The following is a 5,000-nucleotide window of genomic DNA, read 5'->3' on the forward strand; positions in this document are numbered from 1 at the left end:
CTTGGGGTGGGGGGGGGCTTTGTGCAAAGACAGGATGTGTAGCGACAGACACAGCGGGATGGTGTAACCCTGCATACACACACACACACACACACCGGACCCAGGATGCAGCAGGAGGCCTCCCCGAGGGTGTGGCCAATTGTTTTGGTGATGTGCGTTAGAGACATGTGATCAGAGGCGCAGAGATGCACTCTCCCTTCCAGCTCCATTCAGAGAAAGGAACATGCAGGCCTATAATCAGCAGACTCCACTGAATGAATACCCTCATTCAAACCAATATAACAGCGCCTGCAGTGACCTACACACACACACACACACACACACACACACACACTGCCCGTCCAATCAGACACACAGACGGTACTTACATAGAGAGTGACATTTTGGAATGTCGGCTACACATGTTAGCGTGCTAGCATTCGTGGTAGCCTACCATTTCTCAGGCGTTTATAGGCCGGTGTCCCTGGCCTGCTATCGCCTCACCCACACCCCACCCCCACCTCACTCTCCCCCAAAGGGAGTGTTATCAGGTTGGTTGGTTGGTCGGTCTGGTTATCATGTGGGTTGGTTGGTTGGTTGGTTGGTCGAACGTCTGGTTATCATGTGGGTTGGTTGGTTGGTCGGACGTCTGGTTATTAGGTTGGTTGGTTGATTGGTTGGAGGACTGGTTATCAGGTTGGTTGGTTGATTGGTTGGAGGACTGGATCAGGAAGGTTGGTTGATTGGTCGGACGTCTGGTTATCAGGTAGGTTGGTTGATTGGTTGGAGGACTGGTTATCAGGTAGGTTGATTGGTTGGAGGACTGGTTATCAGGTTGGTTGGTTGGTTGGATGACTGGTTATCAGGTTGGTTGGTTGATTGGTTGTAGGACTGGTTATCAGGTTGGTTGGTTGGTTGGTTGGAGCTCTGGTATCAGGTGGGTTGGTTGGTTGGTTGGTTGGCGGTCTAGTATCAGGTGGGTTGGTTGGTTGGAGGACTGGTTATCATGTGGGTTGGTTGGTTGGAGGTCTAGTATCAGGTGGGTTGGTTGGTTGGTTGGAGGTCTAGTATCAGGTGGGTTGGTTGGTTGGAGGACTGGTTATCATGTGGGTTGGTTGGTTGGAGGTCTAGTATCAGGTGGGTTGGTTGGTTGGTTGGAGGTCTAGCATCAGGTGGGTTGGTTGGTTGGTTGGAGGTCTAGTATCAGGTGGGTTGGTTGGTTGGTTGGCGGTCTAGTATCAGGTGGGTTGGTTGGTTGGAGGACTGGTTATCATGTGGGTTGGTTGGTTGGAGGTCTAGTATCAGGTGGGTTGGTTGGTTGGTTGGAGGTCTAGTATCAGGTGGGTTGGTTGGTTGGTTGGATGTCTAGTATCAGGTTGGCTGGAGGTCTAGTATCAGGTGGGTTGGTTGGTTGGAGGTCTAGTATCAGGTTGGTTGGAGGTCTAGTATCAGGTTGGTTGGTTGGTTGGTTGGTTGGTTGGAGGTCTAGTATCAGGTGGGTTGGTTGGTTGGAGGTCTAGTATCAGGTTGGTTGGAGGTCTAGTATCAGGTTGGTTGGTTGGTTGGTTGGTTGGTTGGAGGTCTAGTATCAGGTGGGTTGGTTGGTTGGTTGGATGTCTAGTATCAGGTTGGCTGGAGGTCTAGTATCAGGTGGGTTGGTTGGTTGGAGGTCTAGTATCAGGTTGGTTGGAGGTCTAGTATCAGGTTGGTTGGTTGGTTGGTTGGTTGGTTGGTTGGAGGTCTAGTATCAGGTGGGTTGGTTGGTTGGAGGTCTAGTATCAGGTTGGTTGGAGGTCTAGTATCAGGTTGGTTGGTTGGTTGGTTGGTTGGTTGGTTGGAGGTCTAGTATCAGGTGGGTTGGTTGGTTGGAGGTCTAGTATCCGGTTGGTTGGTTGGTTGGAGGTCTAGTATCAGGTTGGTTGGTTGGAGGTCTAGTATCAGGTGGGTTGGTTGGTTGGTTGGAGGTCTAGTATCAGGTTGGTTGGTTGGTTGGTTGGAGGTCTAGTATCCGGTTGGTTGGTTGGTTGGTTGGTTGGAGGTCTAGTATCAGGTTGGTTGGTTGGTTGGTTGGAGGTCTAGTATCAGGTGGGTTGGTTGGTTGGTTGGAGGTCTGGTATCAGGTGGGTTGGTTTGTTGGCTGGTTGGTTGGAGGGCTGGTTATCAGGTTGGTTGATTGGTGTATTCATCGTTGAGTTTACTTCCTGCTGTTGGTTGTTGTTTAGAGGTTGAGTGAGTCTGTGTTTGTTTTTCTGTGGACTTTTAATCACTCTTTTGCCTCTTGTGTCACAACTTGTCTCTGTGTCTTCTGCCAAGCTACAGTACATTGCCAGTAGACAATAAACAGTCCCATTCCCTGTTCATTTGGAATGGTTTGAGTTCCGACCTCAGTTTGACCGAGATTTCTCCATATCTATCAGCTTTTTGGAGTCTTCTATTTTGGATGCAGTTCAAGAATGCTTTGTGTTTTATACACAAGCAGATCAACAACGATAATATCTCTCTGTCTCACTGTGAATCACTACCTTATCACCCTTCCAGGACTTGGTCTCACACACACACACCTCACACTCAACTGTGTTGTAGCGACAAACAAGACCAAAACACACTCACCCTTGTCTATTGTTAGGGTTGCTGTTGTTGTTGTTGTTAATGTCCTTTCCGTTACCCCGTCTGACATCACACAGCCAGCTCCTGTCCCCCGCCTCAGACTGGCTGCTGGGAAAACCAGCGTCCAGAGAGGTTCCAGCCCCCGAAAATAAGACGATTGTCTCGGTCAAATTAAATTCTTTTCAGTATCAAGGACAGGCTGCAGTTTGTTTGCTGAGTTGCACAATAGCACCCCCACCCCGCGCTCGTCTGTGGTCCCCATTACGCTCGTCTGCAACAGAGGCAAGCCTTCGTAACCCCCGCCCCCGCCCCGCCCCCGCCCCTGCCCTCTCTGAATAAACCTGCATGGCAAGCAGACGGAGAGAGAGAGAGAGGGAACCGATGGGCAGGGGGAAGATGGAGAGGGGGAGGGGAGAAGGAGAGGAGGGGGGGTGTGAAACGCAGACTGTGGGGATGGCTGAAAAAACGAGAGAAAGATACCAATGTAAGACAAAAGGGAGGGAGGGAGGGGTCGGTTGAAAGGAGGAGAGGAGAGAGGGAGCCGAATTGATTTGTCTGGGGGGGGGGGGGGCGCGAACAGGATGGGAAGAACCACATCTCATTCAGATAGATAGCCTATTGGGGGGGGGGGGGGGGGGGTGACGAAGGGCTTGTCACTCCTGAGGGATGCTGGGAAGGCTCAGAGGGAGGCGACGCCCAGTCAGAACCCTGTATCTGGGTGGGAGGGGAGGGAGGAGAGAGAGGATGGGAGGAGACAGGGATGAGGGGAGAGAGAAGGAAGGAGAGAGGATTGGGAGAGTAGGTGGATGAGAGAGGAGAGAGATGGAAGGAGAGAGGAAGGGAGGACCCCCCCACACTCCCCTCTATCTCTCTCGCTCTCTCTCCCCCCCCCTCTCTCTCTCTCTCTCTCTCTCTCTATCTCTCTCTCTCTTTGTCTCTCTCTGACAGTGATACAGTATTGCGAGGTTATTACTCACACTACATGATGAAATGCCGCCATAAGTTTTGAGTTTGAGTTTATTTAATTCACAATTGCAGTTTACACTGAAAAAGATTGCAGAATTTACAAAAGTAGCTAAAAGATACATATTAAAAGACTGACGTTACACATTATCACAAAAAAATGACCATCCAGACATAAAACGCAAAACATGTCTCAGTATACACACAGAGATCTATACACACAGACTCACACATCACAGACAGGACAAGACCTGGGGGTGATTATATAGACTTGTTATAAAGTCTGACAGCTTTGGGCAGGACTTAACGGACATAACTTACACAACATACCCGGGGCGGCTGTGGCTCAGGAGGTAGAGCGGGTCGTTCAATGGTTCAATGGGTCGGCGGTTCGAATCCCGGCTCCTCCTCTCTCCACATGTCGATGTGTCCTTGGGCAAGACACTGAACCCCAAATTGCTCCCAATGAGCAGACTACCACTTTGCATGGCAGCTGCCGCCATTGGTGTGTGAATGTGTGTGTGAATGGGTGAATGAGAGGCCATTGTAAAGCGCTTTGGATAAAAAATGCTACATGTATATACTGTAAGTGCAGTCCATTTACCGTAGCCAGGTTGTGGTTGTTAACGGAGGTGTTTGGATGACCATGCTCAGTCTGTGGCCTGGTCATCAGATGTTTGGCCATGACTGAGGGGGACTCGGGTTCAGACCCCCACCGTGGTCATAATTGCATCGTTTTCCATGAACATGACTGATAATCAAATGTGATGATGGAGTGAGTGAGCCAGTCTCTGTTTGCGTTGCTGTTTACTCTGTAGCTAGAGCAGGGTGGAGCAACAAGAGGAAGGACACTAGCCTACGCTCGCTCTCCTCTCTCTCCTCTCCTCTCTACTCTCACCTCTTCTCTCTTTCCTCTCCTCTCTCTCTCCTCTCTTTCCTCTCCTCTCTCTCTCTCTTTCCTCTCCTCTCTCTCCTGTCCTCTCTCCTCTCTTTCCTCTCCTCTCCTCTCTCTCCTGTCCTCTCTCTCCTCTCCTCTCTCCTCTCCTCTCTCTCTCGTCCTCTCTCCTCTCCTCTCTCTCCTCTCCTCTCTTTCCTCTCTCTCCTCTCCTCTCTCTGCTCTCTCCTCTCTCCTCTCCTCTCTCTCTTGTCCTCTCTCTCCTCTCCTCTCTCATGTCCTCTCTCTCCTCTCCTCTCTACTCTTCTCTCTTCTCTCTCCTCTCTCTCTCGCCTCTCCTCCTCTCTCTCCCCTCTCCTCCTCCTCAGAGTGTAGGTCCCTGATGTAGCATTGTCGTGCGAACGCAGCCCGCCGCACGCCACAGCGAGGTGTCGGGCATTCCAGGCCGGATCTGGGAGGCGGTGCCACCTGACCGCGCCGCCCGTCTCGCCCTGATGACCTCACAGTGCCGTGGGTGTGGGGAATGTCGGCAATGTCGTGTGGAAGGAGATTATCC

General features: G+C 51.2%; 1 protein-coding gene across 1 annotated transcript in view; it reads left to right on the plus strand.

The window, feature by feature from the left end:
* Positions 1 to 5,000, plus strand: part of mark4b (MAP/microtubule affinity-regulating kinase 4b) — a gene marked incomplete at both ends in the record, with an annotated part of 32,506 nt that overhangs the window by 6,735 nt on the left and 20,771 nt on the right. The gene's annotated exons all lie outside the window — the stretch shown is intronic.

The sequence above is a fragment of the Borostomias antarcticus genome (genome assembly GCF_949987555.1).
Source record: "Borostomias antarcticus genome assembly, chromosome: 1".
NCBI classification, from domain to species: Eukaryota; Metazoa; Chordata; class Actinopteri; order Stomiiformes; family Stomiidae; genus Borostomias; species Borostomias antarcticus.